At 38.5% G+C, this 10,394-nt stretch overlaps 1 protein-coding gene across 7 annotated transcripts in view; it reads left to right on the top strand.

Annotated features, from left to right (window-relative positions):
• Nucleotides 1-10,394, top strand: part of NFIA (nuclear factor I A) — a 464,706-nt gene that overhangs the window by 278,692 nt on the left and 175,620 nt on the right. The window lies entirely within an intron of this gene.

The following is a 10,394-nucleotide window of genomic DNA, read 5'->3' as shown; positions in this document are numbered from 1 at the left end:
AAATGATTTTGTGATCTTTAACAGAAATATTTTAAATACTGTATGTTGCCTATATAATAATTACAAGTTAATGAACATCTTAAAAGGAATACAATTAAACCCATATCACAGTGTTTTCATGCTCCTAACCATAATCAGTTCTGTATATTAAGGTAAAATCTCATTCCTACAGTAACAACATTATGATAACTTGTTAATAACATTATTCTGATTTTACAAACAAGACTTTGTTAATTAATTTTGGGAAATCCTATGGCCTGTGTTATACAGAAGGTCAGGCTCATAGTGTATGATCAGAGTGGGACCTTCTATTAGTCTATATTAGCTTTATGTTTTTGTTAGTAATTTATGGGACAGATATTAGAAAGTGTCTTCTAAAATTGCATCTGCAGCTTTTGTCCATGTAAAAGATCTGGGAATGTAAACTTACAGGTACAGTTTTACTTGCTAGGTTGAGGCCCCTATGAAAATTTAGCCCTACATATTTTTTTCTCTTGAATCTAAGCTGTTGGACTGTAGTTTGGCAGTGGGATATTTCAGACCATGAGGGTAGATTTTCACATAATTTGGTCATTTCTCTCTTACTGCACACAGTTAGGATTCTTCAGTAAACAAATCATCACACTGGGGGAGGTGAGAGAAAGTAAAGAGAGTTGGATCTTGCTACAGCAATCTACTGTATGCAATCTACTGTATTAAAAGGATATTTAGCCCTGGTTATTCCAGCAGAAGCCCACGTAGACCATGGGTTAGGACAAAGCTGTTGTGGTACAAGTTGGTTGGACCTCCCCCTTCTCTGAAAGGCCATGGAATAGTACGGCATTGGGTGGGTAGGGTGTCAGGAGACTGAGTGAGGACCAGGGTCCCAGTGAGTGTCTGAGACTGAGTGAGGGCCAGGGGCAGGCCAGGGACCCAGGAGACTGAGTGAGTCAATGTGTCCTCTATCAGCTGGGCTTCTATGAAGCTTCAACTGCGACTTAATTGCCGTAGTGGAACCCCTAAGGGAGGGTGGAGTGCCTGTCTGCATCTGGAACTGAATTCCCCTCCTTGTGCAGTGGCCCCTGCTGGCTCAGGAAGTCACATGTTGCTCCCCCTTCTGTGCCAGCAAGAGTGAATGGAGTCCATTTGCTTTTCCAAAAGTACACTGTAATTTGCTGGGCCAAAATAGAACATGTAAGTGAAGCTTAGAAGTAATCTCTGCTTAAGCACTGACCCTGGCCCTCAGATTTATGTGCTGGCTCCTGCTGTCCCATCATACACTAAAATACCCACGCCAGTGGGCAGTGTTTATGTAATGATGTCGTCTCGTTTAAAAAAATATATGGTTGTATTTTGTATTTGTTGTTAAAAATCTCAGCAAAGACCTAGGACTTGATTCATTGGTGAAGTGGAGTGCAACCTGACTCTCTTGTATCACCAGAGGCAGCTGTTCCCCAGGGTCGATTCATTCCCTGAGGAGAGCAAGCATTGTTTTCCCTATTGCACTTCTTGGGAATATCCAGTGTTCCAGTGAAAGATGCTCACCTCATGGATGCTGTCCCTGCCACCCACTTGCTGAGGTGCACTCATCAACTTGGTATCCTCTATTAGAGTGAGAATTGTGGGTGTCTTGCAGTATGGCAGCCCCCCTTTGGGACAGACTTTCTGCTGCTGGAGGTTGGCAACTCAGGGCTTGTCTACACTGAAGCAGCTTTCTGCGCTCAAACTGCAGCCGTGCACACACGGCCAGGCCACTTTGAGCGCAGAAACTCCTCAGTTGCAGCCTTGCAAAACACCCACCTTGACGAGAGTCGTAAGGCTATTTGCGCAGAGGCTCCAGCGCTTTATTGCCAGTGTAGACACTTGATTGCTTTCTGCGCTGTAATTGGCCTCCGGAGCTGGTCCATCATGCCTCAAGTGACCGCTCCGCTCGTTGTTTTGAACTCGGCTGCCCTGGAGACATGCGCCCCTCCCCTTTCAAAGCACTGTTTCTGACAGCTGTTGCGTGCTGTGCTGGGATACAAAGCAAACTATTAACGTGGAATGCTTGTGCTGTTGAACACAGAGGCAGGTGTGCGTGTGTGTGTGAGAGAGAGAGAGAGAAAGAGATTGCTGTGCAGAGAGCCCAGGGAGGGAGGCGGGGGCTGATGTTGGGGTTTCCCCCTGCCTCAGGACTGGTTGCTTCCTGCCGCTGTCTGCACTTACAAGACAGCATTCTGACACACTGTCTGTCCCCCCCAAACACACTGTCTCTCTCCCCGCCTCCATACACACACACACTCCCTGTCACACACTCTTCCCCCTTCCTCCCACGGCAGTTGAAAAGCAGCTGGCAAGGTAGTAGGATGCCCATAGAACAGTGGCATTGGGAAACCTGCATCATGTGACTCTGTGCCTGCCCCATAAGGCATTGCAAACCCTTCCCAAAGCACCCTGTGGCCAGGTGCACAGTAGGGTAGCTACCACAATGCACTGCTGTCTTTGCCGTTGCAAGAGCTGCTGGTGTGGATGCGCTCCAGCGTTGCACATGCAAAGCGGTTTAATTCCAGCTTTTTAATAAAAGTGGTATAACTTGTGGTGCAGAAACTTGCCAGTGTAGACATACCCTCATGCCATACCATATCATCAGGAACCTGGGAGTGAATAGAGCTCTCTCTGTGTTAACAAGAAAATACAGCTGTAAAGTGAATGTAAAATGAAAAGTTGTAAAAAGTGTAATACATACAAAAGAAAGTTAAAACACACATAAGATTGGATCCAGCCACTCAAGACACAAAGGCCCCCTGCCCTATTCGCTCCTACACAGCTCTGTAAAAATGCCTGAGCTTCACAAAGGTGAACACTGGAATACATGGCATAGAATCATAGAATCATAGAATATCAGAGTTGGAAGGGACCTCAGGAAGTCATGAAATACATAAAATAGATTTGACCTCAAAATCCATTAACATTGCGGATTAAATGTAGCAAATTATGGTCCCTGCACTGGTAGTTCAGTGTATTCACGTTTTTAACAGGAGAGGACCCTTATGGTTTTTGACAACAAACTCCTCATAGTTTTACACAAGACCTTTTGAGGTTTTTTAAAGTGGCTTTGCTAACATTGTGACTTCCAGTGTAAAATATGCATTAGGACTTACACCCTGACCATACTCTTTGTAAGTGAAAAAATAATGTTTCCCTGTGGCTGAGATTCAGCAGGCAAATGCATGGGGCTCAGAAGCCTTCCTGGATTTTGAACTAGGGCCATACAATTTCCAAATTAAATACCCAACGTGCTACATAGGATCTGAGTATAATAAGCCTCAACAAACCTTAGGATATTTGTTCTTAAATTATGAAGGAACAAAATCAAGCTGATAACTTTTACTTTTTCAATTTTCACATAAAGTATTTGGCCAAAGCTGCCATTGGTTACACTGATGTAAATCAGGAGTAACTCCAGAAGGGTTGCTTGGATGGACAATGGGGTGCATTTACTTTGTTGATGAAGAAATGAGGATGAAAAAGTGTTTGGCCTTTTAAAATAATTGAGTCTGTTTGCATACTGTGTGTTATTTGGTATGTTTAAATTCTCAACTCTTTCATATTAGCTACATTAATTTTTTTTAAATCTATTTTAAACATGTTATTGCAATACATGCTGAAATATTTCTGAAGGCCAGGGTTAGAACTTGCCAGTTGGAAAAAGACAGTCTTAATTGCTGAAGTATGAAAGTCAGATGGCCTCAAATACCATCTGAAAAGATAACCATATTTTTTTCAGCTGTTGTGTAGCCTCCATATCTTACTGTCAAGAAGCTTCTTTTGGGACTGAGACAGGTCACGTTGGAAGTCAGTGGCTAATCAGCTCCCACTGCAGATTTGTCTGCCTTCAGCTTGAATTATCTTAGGCAGACATCCTGGCTAGCTGCAACACAAACGTCTGATGGCTTAAGCCTGAGAAGACCTGAGTTTGGCAGCCACTAAGTTAGAGATGAGGGGAAAAAAGAAATCCTATCTTTTCTGGTGCTTTTCCCTTCTTGGTTTCCCCACAAAAAATCAATAATGTGGTCGATAGTAGGTTTTGAGTTGTTCACTACATAATGGAGTTTTTTTCTGATGTAAACCTTGGGTGTCTGGGTTTCAGACATTATAAGGTGTCAGAGGAGGTTTGATAGCTGCCACAATTGTCCCAAGTTACATTTTCTTTCCAGTGACAGCCTTTGTAATACGAGAAGAAAAGGAGTTCAGCAGTTATAAGTATAGATCATTTTTACACCATTTACAGTTTTTTTGTGGGTGAAAAGTTGTTCAGAAATGCATCATACTCTTTTTTAAAACTTACATTGAAAAAAATTCACTTGAGACAGTATTAAAGTCAATAGAATCAGTTTTTCAATAAACATTCCAAACTTTGTGTGAACTAGCCAGTGTGAGACTTCATGAAACATTTATTTTCCTAATTTCCTTGAAAAAGATATTCAGAATATAATTATGTAGGTTGAACAATAGTCTTATTAATTAAATAATCCATTCAGGAAAACATTATTGTTTCTTTCCATCACTAGAGGTGTGTCAGGAGTAGCTGAACTAATATGTAATAGAATTGTTGTTACTTGTGTGTATACATACAACATACATTTTCTTTTTTCATTAAGAGGTATGTGTCTAACAAGCTTAAAATTGGTGTAGCCATGTTGGTCCCAGGATATTAGAGAGAGAAAACGTAGGTGAGGTAATATCTTTTGATTGGACCAACTTCCGTTGGTGAGAGAGACAAGCTTTTGAGCTTACACAGAACTCTTCTTCAGATCTGGGCTGACCTGAAGAAGAATTCTGGACACACGCTGGTCCAATAAAAGATATTATGTAACCCACATTGTCTCTCTAACAAGCTTAAGGACAGTTTGAGTTGACAGAGGTACTACAGTATGCAAATCTTTTCTATGTCCATTCACACAATCTGACTATTATTAGTGCAAGAGTCTTCTCCTTTGTAGTTCCTTCATATGGCTTTGCCTTCTGGAATAGTAGTCCTGTATCTTTCTGCCTCTTCTATTCTCATCTCATTTCATCTGCAAACATGTATTTTCTCCCTTGCTTTTACCTACTAATTTCTCTCTTCTTCTGCTGTTTTTATACCATAACTAAGTAACCACATTCGTTATCTCCCTAAAGCATATTAAAATACAGTTTGTATGAAATAATCTGTAAGATTCAAAGAAGTTGGATGTTTATATGGATAACAAGGATATCTTGCGTTATAGTTGTTAATGCAAATAAAAAAGTATTGGAAGGGAGAGAGAACTTCATATTTCAGGGCTAAACCAATCTTGAACTATTACTGATTAGGATGAGACCTTCATGGGGGAGAGGTATGTAACTAACCACTCATCTGGCCATGTTCAGGTTCTTGCGGCTTCCTCTGGTGCTTCCTTTGGTGCCAGCCAATTTTGGAGACAGGATACTGATCTAGATAGACCATGAGTCTGATCCAGCATGATAGTTGCTATGTTCTTATGCTGTGCAAAATGAAGGACACATTCCTGCCAACCGTTTACTCATTGCTGTAATCCAATGAATAATGGTTTGCAGGATTGGACTCGAAAGTCGTTGTAAGAAGCAAATTCTTTCCTCAGATCCATGCATACAGCTCATGAATTGATTTCAATGGGAGTTGCACCTGAATAGCTAAGGGCATAACATGGCCTTTAAATATTTGGAAAGTATAATTTAGGCCTCCCAGTCCATCTTCTACTGAAGTCAATAGTAGTTTTGCCAGTGACTTCCATGGGAGTACATGATCTTGTAAACCCTCATTCAAGTGAATAGTCCCCTTGACTTTGGTGGGACTTTTGCTTGAATAATAATTGCAGAATTAGGTTTTAGTTGGAAGAGAGAATGGAAAACTTAAAATGGAAGATCTTAGAAAATTGTGACAATACAACATCTTTCATAGTACCAAAATGACACTCTTATTTAAAGCATTGAAAATTCTGTTTGAATTGTATTTCAATATTTAGCCAATAATCTTTAAATACATGCATTTGAAGCAAGTATGTTACCCAAGTACACTTTTAGATATCAATCATGCTATATTAATTGAAAGGATTTGGTCTAATCTCATAAAGAAACAGGCAAACTCTTGGCTTTGCTTTAAAGAAAAAATATATCACTCATGTCATCCATTACTGTGCTATAATTATGGTAAGTGAAGCAGAACAGAATCGATGGAGCAATTTATCAATGCATTCCGAACTATTCTAGCACAACTGACGTCATGCAACTGCAGATACTGTCCTTCAATATAAAAAATATCCAGCAGTGTCAAGACTTTATTCTGATCCATTTCAGCATATTTTAATATTTAATGTTGTCATTTCAATTATGGTTTAATTAATTTATTTCATTTGCTATAAAATTGTATTTAATTAATTGGCTTTTTAAACTTTCCCCCCCTTAAATTAAAATTTCAAAAGGGCAAGGGAAAAGAGTGAGGATAAAAATTCCAGTGATTATTTAATTCAGACTTTAAGGTAAAAAAAAAACTTAAACTTTATACTTTATGTTAATAGAGCATAAACTTGATCTTTTCTATGCCACTGTAAATTATTTCAAGATAAGAAGCAGACTGTAATATGTGTGGTAAGCATTTCCAATGGGCATTTGTCTTTCAATATTGAATACTTCCCCAAAATGTTATTTTAATACATGGATACTGTTTAGTATCTTCAAATATTTGCCTTTTCACGCACTCCAAGTGTTGGATTTTACCTGTGTCTTATCTTTTAAGTTTTATTCAAATAGACTTACAGAGTTAGAACTCATGCAGACTATACTTGTGTAAAACAGTCCTGGAGTTAGTATTGTTTGTTCTGTAAAAACACTCATTGCAAATTCCTCATAAAGTTATTAAATATATTTACAGTACATTAAATATGAAAAATGAACTTGTTCAATAAGAGGATTGTTTAAAACATCGAGAGAATTGCAGTGAAAATGCCTTGCTCTATTCCCCCCCTTCCCCAATAGTAATACTAACATGATTCCCTTCGGGGTAATCTGTCCTGCTCTTGATTTAAGCATCTATCTGTTAAATTATTTTCCTAATTCTGGGCTAAAGTGTGTGGTGACAACTGTGCCTTTCCTCACATGGGCACAGAGCAGGGGTTCAGATTTTGGCACTGCCGAAGAGAGAGGCAATTGGTCTGAAAACAAACTGATATTGTGGGGTGTGCGAAGAAGAAAGGTCTTTGTTTACACATGACACCAAAATGAAACATGGTTACCTCACCCACCTTGTCTCACCAAAATTAGAATCTGTTAATAAAGTATGCCTATTTTAAAATAACCAGCTGCTTGAATATACATTTCCACTTCAAACATTTTTTTTCCAGGAGAGAAGCACATGAAAAAGTTCACAAGAAAACAGAAACTGTTGCTCCTTGAAAGTAGCTTCTTTTATATAAAGCCATTTGTTTACTTGGAGGTATTTTATATAGTCTTGTTGCAAATCTTTATTTTTCTGTAGATGGATTTTTTTTAAACCAAAAAAAGAAGGATACTGTACTTTGATTCCAGCTAGAGTTTCCATGGCCTCATCAAACATTAACAAAAGGGAGAATGTATTCTGTATTTTGTAATTCTTGATCTGTCCCATATTACTGTACAGCCACAATAACAGCATTGCCTACTGTACTGTATATTAGTTTCTGGAAAGTCGGTGTGGTTCTGTTTTTTGTGTCCTGTAGGTTTAGTTTCCTAATTGCTCTTGGAGCCTTTGTTTTTGAGTGAAAAGCCTGTTAAAGGGTTAAGGAGCATGCAGTCCGAACTTCCTTAGTGGAATGTGTTCTCTGCTAAGGAAATCAGAATGTCACTCACTATTTAAAGATCTACTAGTAAACTGTTTTGTCGGATGGATTTATTAAGGGCGATTTTACCTGGTATCACATTGTATTGTTTAATTTGGGCTATATTTAACCAGCATTCTGTTTATACAGTGTCAGCGAGTTCTGAGAGCTTGCCAGGCAAATTCTCAAAATGGTTGCCAAGCTGTAAGATGGCTGCCAAGGTCTGAACACACAGAACAGGTCCAAAATGGTGACCAACTTCTTAGAATTTTCCTGTCGATTTCTTCCCCCCCCAAAATGAGGAAGATGCAGGACTTGGCTCCAGCCCCTTTGGCACTACGATTTATAGTGTCATCCAAAGATTCAAGTAGTCACTGTGTTCTTGTTTCACAATACTTGGCAGAAAGCTATTTAGGAGAGGACGTGGGTGAAATAGCCAGTGTAAAATAACATAAGAGTTTTCCTTCCTTGGCTAAAATGCACCAAACATGTTGTAAATATGAAATGGAAGGCACAGTACTTTAAAAGAACTCTGAAGAGAGCAGCTTTAACTGACACTTCAGACTATGTTCTTTTGTAATGTATCTAAAGTGGTACAAACTTTATACAACAGGTTTAAGATTTATTTTATTTTTGCATTTGTTTACTTAAGTTTATAGCAGTTGCTTTCTGGCAGTTGTGCTTCTTAGCAGATTGAAATAAAATCATAAGGGTGAATTAAAACACACTGCTGTTAGTGCTGATTAGAATTTTAGCTTAGTGTAAATACCGGATGTAGTGTCCAACTTTTCAGGGACTTGGCATCGACTCAACAGGGATCTCCAGGCTACACAGGAGACAGTGTGTGCTTGGATGCTTTTTGAATACTTGGATAGGTAAAACTTACTACTTCTGCTGGCATGTTAGTTAATTTTATGGCTGTGTTAAACATTATATAGTCCTAAAATAGCTGTAAAAAGAAAAAGAAAAAGCAGAGAATAAGATAATAAGGCAAAATATTATGATCTAAAAAAACTGAAAATCTGGATTTTATTTAAATCCCGGGCATTCTGGGCTAAGGGCCTGCCTGCGCATACAAGCTGTAAATACAGCACTAGTTTGGAATGTTTGAATTATACATATAAATATGAAAAAAAAAATGGAAGGACATGTCATTTTGAAAAGTCATAGATTATCATTATTTATTTATACAGCTGCAGTGGTTTTAACTTAAAATCATAGGTTGCCAGTGCAGTGTTTCCTTCTTTAAAATACCTGTATTCAGAAGGACTGTATTTGTAAGCTCTCGGTTTACAGATTCCGGCTGATCCTATATCCCTTAGTTACCCTTCCCTCCTAAATAGCTTCCCCCTTCTCAACAACCATGGTTATCTCAGCACATTTTCATCTATTAAGAAAACAAAGTTAATAAAAAATCCTGAGAGGCAAGTATCATCCTCCATTTGTGATGCAACAGGTCCTTGCGTCAGCTAGTGAGAAGGTATTAAACTAGTAAAATGATTAGCACTTTTTGATCAGCTCAGATACCTCACCACTGTAACCGTCTATCCTTTCCCAGCACTGACCTACAAGTCAACAGGCCATGTCATTTCTCCTGCAGAAACTGTAAAACACCTGAAATGCATTTTGCTCTACGCCTAATCCAGTTAGGTGAGGGAACTGATAGAACTGCAAATGTTCCTTCAGCTATCACTGGTAGTACTGGGGTGTTTAAGCCCAGGATGTTTCCCAAAGCCTTGTACTTTTCTATATTTTCCTGGGGTTGGTAAACACCCTCAGTTCAAATTCATGCTCTCTTTCTGAAAGCGATCACTACCCAAAGTCCAAACGGTACATCTGGGTACCAATTGTTATTGGCAATGATGGAATTTGAACTCCGAATCCTTCAGTGTAAAACATGAATGCACGTTAAGATATTTGGCCTGTAAAAAACCAATAGATAGCAATAAGAGCACATAGAAGTTAGTTGCGGAGGTGAATGTTCTGAGTGATATAACACATTCTTTAATACATGTTTTCAGTCTGTTCTAATGTTATACATTGTCAAAAATGTGGAGCGGTACAAATTCAGGAACAACATTTTATATCTTCCCTGCTAACGTAAAAAACAAATCACGATTGAATTCTATAAGTGAATACCACAATCCTTACTTACCACTATCTTTTAAAGCAAGATTAAAACACCCTCTCTTGTTTCTCTTTCCATTCCCCCTGAAATCTAATAGAAAAGTATAAATGTAAAGAACGGTACTTCAGCTGCTTTAAATTAGAAGACAAGTAATGAGACATTTAAAAGCTACGTACACCCTAGTGTAAAAATTGTACATCATCTTTTTGTTGACCAACTTTGGGGTTTATTCTGCTGTATGTTTGTTGAATTTGTGTTTACATATTAGATAAACATAATTGGCCACGAGCTTGATTTTAAATTCCTGTTGCTAAATTTTTGTTTTTTATACCACCTTTTCAAGCCTACCTATATTATGGAAATACCTAACAAGTTAACCATTACATTTGAATATTATGAATGTACAGGCCATTCGAGGATTTTCCAGGTACTCCTTCCTATGTGTCATTATTTAC

This window comes from Lepidochelys kempii, chromosome 8, assembly GCF_965140265.1.
Source record: "Lepidochelys kempii isolate rLepKem1 chromosome 8, rLepKem1.hap2, whole genome shotgun sequence".
NCBI classification, from domain to species: Eukaryota; Metazoa; Chordata; order Testudines; family Cheloniidae; genus Lepidochelys; species Lepidochelys kempii.
The sequence above is the reverse complement of the archived record's forward strand: the minus strand, read 5'-3'. Positions and strand labels throughout refer to the sequence as shown.